Here is a 14,057-nt window from a genome sequence, read left to right on the forward strand (position 1 = left end):
TATTCAACAGAAGAAAGAAACTCATACAAGTTTGGAACAACAAATTTTTTAGGGTGAAATTTTCTTTTAAGAATGGTTCACGGAAAGGTTCTTTAGGGAATCCAAAATGGTTATTTGAAACCACTGTGAAAAAAAACACCTTTATTTTTAAGTGTACTTCAAAAGTGGTCGTTGGAATCTAATGTTTTACAGTAGAATTGTCAAAAAACTGACATTACCGATTAGTCATAATGACATCTGATACAATTCAGACAACAAAAATTCCAAAAAAAATTTGGGGGAATTCTTTGGAATGAATGTTGACAACCTTGTCACTGTAAGTGTTTTCTGATGGAAGTATGAGCACTTCCAGAGTAAATATAGGTTTTAAACATCCTGGAATTATTTGAAAGAAGTTTATCCTGCTGGTATCCCGCTGACAAGACCAGCATGAATATTCAGGTGTTGCTGTAGTCAGTTACTATAACTAGAGAGATTGAGTCTCAAATTATTTCCTGTTTATCTGTCAATGAGCTTTGTTCCTGTTTATACTCTAACTTATATTAACAATCATATTAATTTACATAAGAGACTATTAATTGTATTAGAAGCTTTATGTCGCTGCAAATGTGATCAAGATGTTATTAAAGTAACAACGATGGCAGATGTGTTCCTGTCTTTAGCAGTGAGTGCATTTCCCACTGGAATACTGATGTTTTTAAATGTGTTCTGTTAAAGGCAGCAGATTGCTAAAGATACTGTTGGAGGTCACTTCACAAAGGGATATGTGAGTGCTCCAACAGGATGTGTAACTTCCTCACTCATACACACATACAAGCATGTACACACACACACTGTGGAAAAAAAAGTTGCAGAAGTAAACAGCATGCAGCTGACATGTGTCTCAGGCTCTGGGAAAAGCACAGGAAGAAGCTTCGGATTTGGTGCTGCCACACACTATGGAGTCTCTCTTCTCGCTCACTTTCTCTCTAAATGTGTGTGTGTGTGTGTGTGTGTGTTTCACAAATACATTGTTATGTAAAATCTGCAGTTATCAGCATTTGCAGAGATTGATGTGATTATTTGCATTAGTTTCATTTGTGGTGTAGTGCCCAGAGAGAAGGACACTCTACTCTCAGCAGATGAACTGCATGCACAAGGACCTGCAGCAAGTACAGGCAATGGGCCTCAAGCTATTTTTCAACCCTAAAAAATATTTTAAATTCTAAATGAATCATTTAACATGACCACAAAAAGTGTCTTGAGAAGGGCGTCACCTGGGGTGATTAGCATGTTGCTAAGCTAATGTCGCACACAAATATCGGTTGACATTTTCTACAACAAAACCTTTCAATACTGAATAGAACACATTTATAGAGTACAATATTGCTCCCAGGTGTTATAAATACCCTTTTGATTTTATACAGACTATAATAAACAATAACCAAAGATTATTATAATTTTGCTGCCTAAAATTACAGTCACATTTATCAATGTTTAGTGAATTTCCGTGTGTAAAATCCAGTCATTTCAATAGGAATCCATTTATAATTATTTATAAATCCATTTAGATTTATCCACATAAAATTCCCAAAGGCCTCAAGTTGTTCACCCAAATTCGCCACATTGACCAACAGATAGCTTCTTGGTTTTAAAAGTGACTTCTGTGTGAGCTCCACTTTATAAAGCGCTACACTGTTGACAACAGGCATTGGATCTTTTTGATCACAAATGTGAACACAACAACTCCTGGAACAGCCTTTGTTTCAAGTATTTGTCTAAGATAACTAAAATGTTTCCTACAGTAGTTCTGGTGCAGCTTGATTTTGGAACTGGATTATTGGAGTCTCTCTCTCATGTGCAAAATAATAACGTCAATCAAGATAAAGATATAAATAAATAAGCTGTTTGTAATTTATCCCTTATCAGCAAAGAGAAGCTGTTCTTTTCCATTCTTTAATCAAATCTTTTGGCAGAGAACATCACTTCCCTTTTCTATAATTGTACTGCGTGAACTTCTGCACCCATCCCAAATTCACAGACGTCTCTGACTCTTCGAGAACACTCTGTTTTTACTGGGCCAACAGTCATAGACTTACCAGCCAACAGAAAACAAAATGATTTTGATGATCTAAATCAATTTGCGAATTTGATTTAGTCCACTGAGGTTAAAAACAATACTGAACAGCTCGTCATCAAGTTTGGCTGGTGGCTGAAATATTCTTAGTGTTTATCACTTGTTTGGCTAATGCTGACGTTATATTGTATCTGGTTACAGAAAGCTTGTAAAAATTATTTATTGCTTTTTTGAAATGTTCTCATTCTGAGAGACTTCCAAACATTGCGATCCAAATACCAGAATATTTCTTGTTAAAACCACAATCATTGTCATAACAATCCAGCATAGACTGGGTTCCCTATTTCCATTAAATTTACTTGTTTCCTTCAATATGTGAGATGTTTTTATTTATAGTTTAACTGGAATTGTTAAAGTATTTGTGGTATCATTTTTTTTCAGACCAACACTGTGAGTAACAGAGTCATACTGCATTCATAAAGAGTAGAATAGTGACATATACCCTTTGTGTTTTTATTACTCATCATTCATGAGTGATTGAGTAATTGTGAGGGTGAAAGTTATATCTGAAGAGCAACAAAAATAAACAACGGACAGGTAAGTTAAGCCAAGTGATCTTCCTCTGATTGTGTGTGCTTACTGGCAGTCTGCTCGGTTTTCAAAGAACATGGATTACTAAGCACCCACCTCATTGTTCACTTAAGAGGATTTAAAAGTGATCAAGTTTCCTGCTGCATTCTCAGCATTAATTAATTAATTTGAGGTCCGTGCACTGAAGCACTGAGCATTTTCCATGAACCTTGAACCAAGTTACACTAAATGCTTTCATCTTTTATAACCTTGCTCATGTAAAGCAGCACATTCTGTTCAAGAAATAAGACAAAGTCACAAATGAAAGATTGCATTATACTCAATAACACATACAGGCATATATGGTAGCAGTGTGGGTTAAAAAGAGGCTTTTAATTTAATTTCATAGAATGGCAAAGGAAATATAGTATATAGTTTAAAACCATCTAAATTGGGTCAAACTATGTGTTTTTCAGAGTTTTAATTTTGTAAAATATGATTAATAAATTTATACTATTGTTGGCCAAAAAAGTTTATACAATAATTTATTTAAGAATTAGATTTTTTTATGTAAACGTTTATATATATAAGGCCAATTACGCAAACATATTTTTATATTATACTGAAATATACATTTATTTATACAGTATGTAATTAATATATCTCATTATATATTAAACGTTATAATTTTTGCCCTTTTAGTAATTCTTTCATTAATTGTAAACAATTGTGGTGTAGAATTTATTTATTAAATAAAGTATGTAAACTCATGACAGCTTGTGCCAATTTAAGATGGTTTTCAGTTTTGTGAAAATACTTTCACCTTGACAGCTTACCCCATAGTGTGTGGAATCTATTTTTTTTTTTTTTTTTTTTTTGGCATTAATGGTGGAAAAATTCAATAGTTGTTTTGTTTGTTTTTTGGCCCAGTCTCTATATATAACAAAATCTGCGAACATCGTGAAAAGCAATCACAAACAACATTCTGTGATGCTAATGGACTGTACCAACCAACCACACATTTGGAAAACCCAGTGCAGGAAAGGAATGGGTTTCCAGCACTAGAGAACAATGGATCAAATTCCAAGACCAGGGACAGGCCACATCTGGCTCACGGATGAGGGACAGCTCAGAGACCCCTGCTGGACTTGTCAGTTCCTGATGGACAGTTCTCATTTCTTTCTTTCCAGGAATATTACTCCATTTACTGCAGGAGAATCCCTGAACAGATTCTACAGTTGGCTTCACATGCTGCTTGCAAAAATTATGCCTTGGAACAGAGAAGAGTCTTACACAATGCCCAAAATGAGTAAAAGTGGCTTCACAATGATGTAAAATAAATAAATGAATTAAAATAGATTAATAAATAAATATTTTAAGACCATAAAAAGTAATGAACTAAATAATGATCAGTTCAACTCACATTTGAAAGCAATGTACAGTACATTTCTGAGAACAAAAATTTTATTTCAGTGCTTTAAAAAGCTCAAAAGAGACTGCATGCATGTTCTGCTGCTCAGCAGTACAGGAAATGGAATCTTCAGAGCAGGAAGTCCTGGTCCCAGTGAGCCAACAGGCCAGTTTAGGCACATGCTGTCAGAGGCCCATGATGCACCTCCCTTCAGCGCTGATGAAAATGTCTTTTTCCTTTCTTTTAGTTCTCATTTTCTCCACTCACTCATTTTTCTGCATTAGTCTCTCTCTCTCTTTGCTCTTCGTCCCTTGCCGCCCGTAGTGTCTTCTAGAGAGAGCACGTTTTCATCATTTGCAGTTTCCTGTGATTGTTCTCTACTGGGCTAGCAGAGCCCCACCAGGGCCGTGGCGTTATCTGGGAAAAAGGTGGAATGTTAAATCACAGCCTTTCCTGTCTGTCAGCGGGAACTCCAGCCAAACACCACAGCCATATACAGGGCCGCCCATGAACTATGACCTTCATAATGAAACCCAGGGGAAGATGCTTGTGCGTTTGCATCGCAGACCACAATAAACCGCAGCTCTTAATAATTCTTCAACCAGGACAGAAGACGGAGAAAAGAGCCAACAGAATAATTTCGTTGAGGGATTCACAGATGCGCAGTGGACCACGCATCCTTTTTAGGTCAAACTGGTTGTGTTGTTATCGCTTGCGGCAAATGCTATGGTCATAAATAATATTAATTGCCTTTTTTTTTTTTTTTTTTTCAAATCGGACATACAAACGCCATCTGGTGAGAGAGAAATTCTCTAGCGTTGTGTGCGGGCAGTTTACAAACAGCTGCTGCGATGGAAAGCGGCTGTAACACATTTACCTCTGTGATTTTTTCACACACACACACACACACACACACACACACACACACACACACACACACACACACACACACACACACACACACACTTATGGTTGGCTAATATCAAGAGCTCCACACCAAACCATCCATTTTTTTTCTTCTGCAGTTTACTGAAGCTTTACTCACTGTCTAAGAATTTCCCACACTGCCTAAGGAGGAGAGTAACACGCACTAACATCTTCTCATAACTGTTTTTTTCATACAACTAGTTTACATATGCTGTCTGCTCTTTGTCTTTAGCACCGTTGTACTTTTCAAGACACTGGGTGGTAATAAGTCATCAAATTATGTATGATTCGACAACCCTGACACATTATTTGTTTTCATCGTTTAAGAGAAGACAGATGTTTAGAATTGGCTTGTGTTCAGAACTCAACACAACATTTAATGTTTTGAGCTCTGCAGATTGGCTCGGAAAAGACAGCATCAAAATACACAGTGCATGGTGAACTCCTTGAAAGGGTGGGAAAAAATCCTTCCCAGAGTCCTTCAAGGCATTCAGAGTCAGGAAGGATAAGGAGGGTAGCTGGGAAAGGTTGAGAAGGTACAGACACACACACTTGCATGCATACATACGCACGTCGTGGCATGTTGAAGGAGCCTCCTGCCAGTGTGTTGCCGTCACTGTGGGCGAGGCGTGAGGAAGGTCACGGGCCTGGTGGGGTGGCTCAGTTTGTGCTGGACAGCCTGTAAAGTCTGCCCTGGGAATCAGGCGGAGATTGAACAGATTTAGCCGAGGCTATATTCACTTCCTCAGGAAATGAGAGATATGTACCTCCCTGTAGGGCAGTTTGGGGCGGGGTAGAGAGTTGTCTGGGTGGGGTTTTCACTGGAGATGGACTCACTGACCCACAACCTAGCGTGTCTGCTGAAGTCGTCGCTACCTCAACCAGGTCATCATCCTCCCAGATCCTTCAGGAATAATTATCTCCATCTCTCACTGCGCTTACCATATGTTGCTTCACGCTGCACTTTTATGGCATCCCAGTAGCCATTGAAAGACTGGTTGAGCTGTATTGGACAAAAAAGTGGAAAGCTCAGACTCCCACGTTGCTGGGATCTTTCATTTCTGCACTGCACAATGATCTAAACTGTCCATAATACACTTCACATGTCAGAGACTCGCACCACTAATTTGTACTAACCAGAAATAAATTTTGGTCCCGAATTCTGGTCAATGTGTTGAATTTTGCTCTGCTTAAATCTTCCTCTTTCTTCCAGAGTCACACTTACTAATTAAAGAGTTATTTCCCAAAAAAGGAAAATCACCCATGTGTCATTCCAAATCCACATGACTTTTTGTTCATCTTCAAAACACAAATGAAGATACAGTATTCTTATGAAACCTGAGAGATTTCTGTCCATAAATTAAAATTACATTTAAGTCCATTCCCCCAAAACTTTTACACTTTAAAAAGTTCATAAAGAAATCATAAAACACTCAGTTCATATGGATATCTTTTACGTCTTTTGAAATGTCAAAATTTGAAGGAATGGACTCTCAGTTGAGTGAAATCAGAATAAAAAAAAATAAAAAAATTAATTATTTAAAATATCTTCATTTGTTTTTCAAAGATGAATGACTTATTGGTTTGGAGTGGACTTATTGGGTGGACAGTTGATTAGTGGCATCCCTGGCCAGTTCAGGACAGGACAAGTGTTCATAGACGGCCTCCATGGCCATTACTGGACAGTCATAGAGCTCAGAAACAACCTCCTTGGACATTAAAAGACAAACAGAGAGTTTGGGGCCTTCTTGGCTAAGGCAGGACAGTTCAGAATAGACCTCCTTGGTTGGAACAGGACAGACTGAGAGTTCAGTATGGCCTTCTTAGCCGCAATGGAACAGACTGAGAGTTCAGAAACAGCCTCTTTGTCCTTAACAGAGTGAGCAGAGAGTTCAGAGACAGTCCTTTTGGCAGTGACAGGATAGGCAGAGAGTTCAAATGCCACCCCTTTGGTCATGACAGAACAGGCTGAGAGTTCATAAACTGCCTCCTTGACCATATCAGGACAGGCAAAGAGTTCATATGCAGTCTTCAAGGCCGTAATTGGACAGGTGGAGAGTTCAGGTCCGACCTTCTTAGCCATGACTAGACAGTCATAAATTTCACAGACGGCCCTCATGGGCATGACGGGGCAGGCTACAAGTTCATTAACGGTCTCCTTGACCATGACAGGACAAACTGAGAGTTCACAGGTAGCCTCCTTGCCCGAGACAGGACATTGAGTGGATTCAGAGGCGGTCTCGGTGATCATGACAGGAAGGACTGGGAGTTCATGAACAGGCTCACCGGCTCATGACTGAGGATTTACAAATGGCCTTCTTGGCCATGAGTGGACAGTCAAAGGGTTCAGAAACAACCTTCTTGGTCGTTATGGGACAAACAGAGAGCTCAGGATCGGCCTTATTGGATATGGCAGGGTAAACAGAGAATGCAAGAAAGGCCAGCTTGGCCGGGGCAGGCAAACAGAGAGTTCAGGAAAGGCCTCTTTGGCCGGGACAAGGCACTAAATGAATTCACAGGCAGTCTTTGGGACTATGACAGGCAGGGCTGAGAGCACATGATTGGTGTCTAGGGCTAAGACAGGTATGACAGGGGATTCACCGATGGTCTCCGTGACCTCGTCAGGACAGACAAAGAGTTCATGAGTGGATACCCCTGTCTTGAAGGGAGCTGAAGTGAACACCCCCGCCACCTCGGGAGAAGCTGGACTCACTAGAGTCATTAGAACAGGAAACATAACTCCTGGCTGTGACGAGGGAACTGGAAGCATTGGAACAGGAAATGGCACTCCTGGCCGTGATGAGGGAACTAGAATTATGGGAACAGGAAGCGGCACTCCTTGCCGTGATGTTGGAGAGGACTCAAGGATTGGTGCCGACTCTGGGACTAGACTGAACTCGAGAACAGATTCGGGGACTAGAGTGGGCACCACCACCTCGAAAGGTTCTGCAGCAGAGGTAACCACCTCTGGGAAAACTACAGTGGTGTATGGCCCAAACACAGAGGATGGCCATAGCCATAACTGGCAGGGCAGTGAGTACATTGTCTATTTCCGAGACTGATGGCACTGTGCCTGGAGAACTGGAGTGAGTATTTGCCCGTAGGCTCACAAGCGTCGAAACCGTGTCGCTTGAGAGCATCAAAACCGTGTCGCTTGAGAGTGTCAAAATCAGATCGCTTGAGACCGTCAAAATCAGGTCGCTTGAGAACACAGAGTCAGCATGGCTAGGGAGTGGGGAGTCAGCGTGACTCGGTAGCCAAGAGTCGACATGGCTCGGGGGCAGAGAGTCTGTGTGGCTCGAGAAAGGAATATCTGAATGGCTTGAGAGCGGAGTGTCTGCGTGGCTAGGAAGCGTAGATTACGCGGTGTAACCCGTTGCTCGTACAGACGTCAGAGGTGGATTTTCCACGTTGGATGCCAGTCTCGAACATCTTGAGACTAACTTTGGGCTAATAGGCATGGTAGACATGATGGGACGAGACTCTGGAACGGCTGCCCTGATGGGACAAGGCTCTAGAACGGCTGCCTTGACAGGACGATGCTCTGGAATGGCTGACTTGATCTGAGCAGGCTCTGGCTTGGCAGGCATGACGTGAGCAGGCTTTAGCTTGACCACCATCTTGTAAAAAGTCTCTGGGCTGACAGCCATCTTATGAAGAGACTCTGAAACCATGGTGACTTGACTCAGGAAGAGCTGTAGTGACTTGACTTGACTCAGGAGAGGTAACCCTGACAGTGGGAGGCTGAGGTGTGGCGGTCATATTGCGGTCCTCCTCTACCACACCCACAGTGAATGCAGATCCTCTCAGTTGAAGTGCTAGATTAATATAATCCCTTAAAGACCTGTCCAGTTGCCACAATGGCATACATGAGCTGACAGGCTTAGTCCACCACGAAAAAATATCATTAAACACACCTCATCAAATGAGGTTAAGCGAGCCAGCTCAATAAAGTCCGACACATAATCTTCAGTGGACCGCTCACCTTGACAGAGACACATAACTTGTGCTGCTGGATTCATGGCTGGCCTGGATAAATGAAAAAAGCTGCTGGATCCGGGTGTGGCTGATGATACTGTAATGTCAGGAGGTGTGAGAACGGAGTAGCGGAACCAAAAGCAAGGCTTTATTAAAAGTGTGTCCAGACAGGCAAGGTCAGAACACCAGCAAACTGTAAAATCCAAGGCACAGGCAAAAGGGTAATCCAATACACAGGCAATAGTCAGGGCAGGCAGCAAACAATCAAAAAACAAGGAAACGCTCCAGGATCAGAAACAAGGCAAGGAAACAAGGAACAAGGACAACACAGGACCACTACAGGCTTAACAATCATCTGCGGTGTGAGAGTGTGTGTGCCATTCTTATAGTGTGTGACTGATGAGGTGATGAGAGACAGGTGACTACAACTGGTGAGTGCTGATGAGACTGGGCAAAGGATTATGGGAAATGGATCCCTAGGTGAATAGTAAAAGTCATGGATGGAGTGCCCTCTGGTGGAGATCATGGGCACTTCAGTGGAAAATCATGACTGTATATGATGTGTATTTGTCCTTTCAGGGACTGTATTTCAGGTTTCATTTAAAAAATAATAATAATAAATTATAATTAATAAATTACATTCAATAAACAGTGGTTTTTCTTCAGATTTTTTATGTGGCACAGAGCTGTGGCATGCTTTTCCCGACAATGTGTGCTCACAGTGAGCCAAGCTTGAGTCAGGCCAGTCATTTACATTTATGACAAAGCAACATTCATTCAGTTCGGTTCATGCATTCCCTGGCAATCAAGCCCATGATCCATGGCATTGCTAGCACCATGCTGTACTGTTTGGACAACAGGAAAAATAAGCATGTCCCGTTCCTAGTCCTCTTCTCTCTCCCTGTACATAACTAACAGGGAATGCTCTCAGAACTTTGGCTAACATTTTGGGAAGGTTCTTTAAAAGTTATGAACAAACATTCTTCCAGTAATGTTAATGGAATGTTCATTCAGAGTTATCTGGTCTTCAATAATGTTCTCAAAAATATTACCAGAAAAACATTATTTATTCATTGTTCATGGAACACATTTCTTTCCCTGAAAGTTTTAGTTGGACATTCATCTAAATATATGTGTTACTACATGTTTCGGAATCCTCAGAGAACATTCAAAAGTAATGTTCTCATATTGTTTGCTGAATGATAAAATTTTTGGATAATAATAAAACATAAAAATTAAAAAAAATGAATGATTTGAATGTTCAGAGAACACTCAGAAATAATGTTTTCATAACTTAATGGGAACATTAGCAAACTTTTTTAGGATATATTTTTGTTAGCTGGTCTTAATAAGTTAGAACCATCAAACTTCCTGTTACTTTTTCATGCCATTGACGGCCACATTTGATTCCATTGCAAGAGAACCCTTTCCTAAAATATAAGGCAGTTTTATTTTCATGTTTTTCATGGACATACCCCTTTACAGTGTGTGAAAAATATTAAGTTTTTATACTGTCATTGTACTGAATATGAAAGCAAATTATCTGAAAGGAATTCATTTATTATTTGGCAGTGTATTTTTTATTTTCTACCCACTATTTGAGTAAACAAACATTTTTGATAAATTTTTTAAATTTATTTGTATAGCACTCATCACAATAGATACTTTATAGATGGATGAACATAAAGAAATATATTTCTTCACACTAATGCATATATGTTTTTTTTTTAATTAGTAAATTGACTTATATATAATTATATATTATACTATAATATTTTTATTCTCTGACCATTCTTTAAAATATAAAATGAAACATTGATTCATTTAAATTTTTAAATAAAATTAAATAATTGTGCATATGAATTGTGTATATTAATTAAAAACTCATTTTAATTAATACAGTATCTTAACACAGGAATGTTGTCAGACCTAATACAGACATAAAATGCGTTAAAAATAATAATATTAAAAGAAAAATCAGTAAAATCAGTAAAATCTTTTTACTTTCTCTCAAGTTTTCTACAGACCCTCAAGCACTCCCTTGTTAAAAAAAACACCTGCCCTAGGCTATATCATATCAATGTCTTGTTACAGAAGCCACACGCAGTCAGTGCCTGGGGCTGAAGGCTGGCTCACGAGCCGTCTGTGTCATTGTGTGGTTGAGTGGGTGTGCGGCTGCTGGGTTTACTTGACCTGAGCAGTGCTTGTGCTCAGCTCTGGGATCTGAGAGGATGGAAGGGGGCCAGATGACTTGGAGTGTCTGAACCAGATGTCCAGATGGTCCTCCTCTCTCACCTCTTCAGATAAAAACATCTATCTGAATTAAAGGCTTTGTAAGAAATGTTGCTAGGTGAATGGAGAGTTGAGTCAAAAGTGTGATATGACTAAAAGAAAACAATACATTGAAGGATTAGTTATGAAGCCTTCTTATATATATATATATATATATATATATATATATATATATATATATATATATATATATATATATATATATATATATATATATATATATATATATATATAGAGTCAATTCATGGACATCCATCTTTGTGAAGCATGAATTAGGGAAGTCCATTCATGCAAAAACATTGCAGCCAGGAAACAATAGTAGAAGAAAAATAGAGAATAAAAAAAATGATCTGATAATCCACTCAAAGGCCTGTTCAGGGATGGAGTTCTGCTAAAGTGGAAATTTCCAACTTGATTCAGCCTGTATGGAGAATTTTATGTCAAACCTCAATTGTCACAGGTATATTGGTACAGATGCTCTCTGTGACGTATCTACATTAGATCTTAGCTTCATTTGAAAGAAGCCAAAGAAAATGAAAACAGGCAATGAAAACTCTGAGCAGCACTGTAGGGCCGAGCTGCTTCCTTTGATTCAATGATACTATCCTCTTGTGTTTGCTCTGGGCACAATGGCACCTTGCAGCAGGCATTTGTTCAAAGGGTTGTTCACACACTCCCCTGCTCTTGAGGGAGCACTCAGGAAGTAAGCATTCCAGTTGGAAACCCACTACACATGAGCACTTGACGATCCATCAACGTGCGTCAAACATTAACACGAACAGCCATTTCTTTAGTACCCAGATAAAAATCTTGTGCCATTGGCATTTTGCCCATTGCTTTTTTGCTGGGAACCTGCAAGGGACAGGCTCAATAAAACTTTTTTTTTCATAATCACTTTTAATATCACTTTTAACATTTTCTTACCTTAAATTATTTGACATAATTTAAATATTATATATATATATATATTATTTAGATTTAGATATATGTGTTTTTCCTAAAATGATGTTTCCTAAAAAGTTGTTGTTGATGTTTCAAAACAATCAATATTTCAACTAAGTAGATTCAAATCTTATAAAAAGAATCAAGGCATGTGATCCACACTGCTTTACACTAAATGAACAATAAGAATAAGAAAGAAGAATATTTATTAATTTGCTCATGTATATGCACTAATATAACAGCACAAAATAAATAGGAATATTAATCTACATCAATTTTTACTAAACAATTTTAATACATTTAAATATATATATATATACACACACACACACAAACAATTTCATCATTTTTATTGTTGACATTGTACAGTACTAAAACTAAAATAAATTATTACAATAATTTCTCTAAAATATTATTAATAATAAGTAATTATTTGTATAGCTCTTAATAATTCAAATGTATTTGTATACAACTGGTTGTAATTCAAACAAGCAATTTTTTTTTACACTTTTTTACCCCTTTGTGTGCCCCTGGGGATCTCAGGACCCCAGTCTGAATTACCGACCTCTAATGCTTGTCTGCACCACAGAAAACATGCTTACAACAAAGTACTTTTGTCCACAGCAATGCTGTTTAGAATCATAGCGTATAATCTCTGTGTTACTGGAAATGTTCCAAAGATCACTACACTGATCTGTTCTCATGTCCTCTAATACTAATAGTGCACTGCTTCTCAATGCACCTTTGCCAACATTTTAAATAGACCAGGATTCTAAAAATGTGTGTGTGCCTGTACAAGAGCACAGGAGAAAGCAAAGCAGAAACTGCAGTTTTTGTTGGTGCTGAATGGGGTGGTGACCCTGTAACATGTGCTGAATGAACTCTTACCCCTTTCTCTTCCTGTGCTGGTCCTTCCTCTAAAAAAAACAGAGATCACACCATATAAGAAACGAAAGGTGAGGAGAAAAAAAAAGAAATAAACATAAAGCCAATGAAAGGTCACTTTTCTGGGTGTAACTGCCGGCGAGTCTAAATGGTGCTGTTTTATAGGATGAGCTGTATCCCCTTTTGTGTTGGTTTCGTCAGACCTGATTTATCAAAAGTATTATAAGTATTCCACTAGAGTTTATCAAAAAGTGAAGGATTTATTACTGGAGGCAGAGATCTTCTCACTCAGTAACACACATTTTTAATTTCAAATCTCTATTTTAAACAGTTCTGAATAAAAACCGCTGCAAGCTCAGTGTGTGTGATGGGAGGGGGTGAAATGGCTGTGCTGGGAGGAAAGCTCCATTATGATCCGCATGATTTAGAGGCATTGATTTATTGTTCACTTACAGCATGACTGACACAGACAGGAATCAGGCATCACAGCTCTCTTCCTGACCCTCCTCCCTTAACTCTTTCAGTACTTTCTCTCACTCTCTCTCTCTCTCTCTCTCTCTCGCTCTTCCACTCTTCTTCTCTATTTCCTTTGGCATGATAAATATGAAAATCCATTATAAAAAATGTAGTTTTATTACATTTTTCAAAAATATGTTAGTATTTAGTATTTACCACAAGTGAAATAACTGAACCATTTAAATAAATATTGAATGGAAATTATTTATATTAATTTATAAACAAATTAGCCTTCAGTTGTTCATTATCAAGATTTGCCTCTAAAAAAAGTTTTATTAAAAGTTTTTTATTTTTTTATTTTTTATTTTTTACAGTGTGAATATCATGCTTCAAATGTAATATGAGATGTGTGGTGTGTGAAAACAAAGAACAATCAATGTAAACAAAACGTGAGCATAATATTTTTATTGATTAATTTCTAATCAAACTGTAGTTTTTATGCAAAACAACAACAACAACAACAACAAAAAACAATTCAAC

The sequence above is a fragment of the Cyprinus carpio genome, chromosome A6 (assembly GCF_018340385.1).
Source record: "Cyprinus carpio isolate SPL01 chromosome A6, ASM1834038v1, whole genome shotgun sequence".
Taxonomy (NCBI): Eukaryota; Metazoa; Chordata; class Actinopteri; order Cypriniformes; family Cyprinidae; genus Cyprinus; species Cyprinus carpio.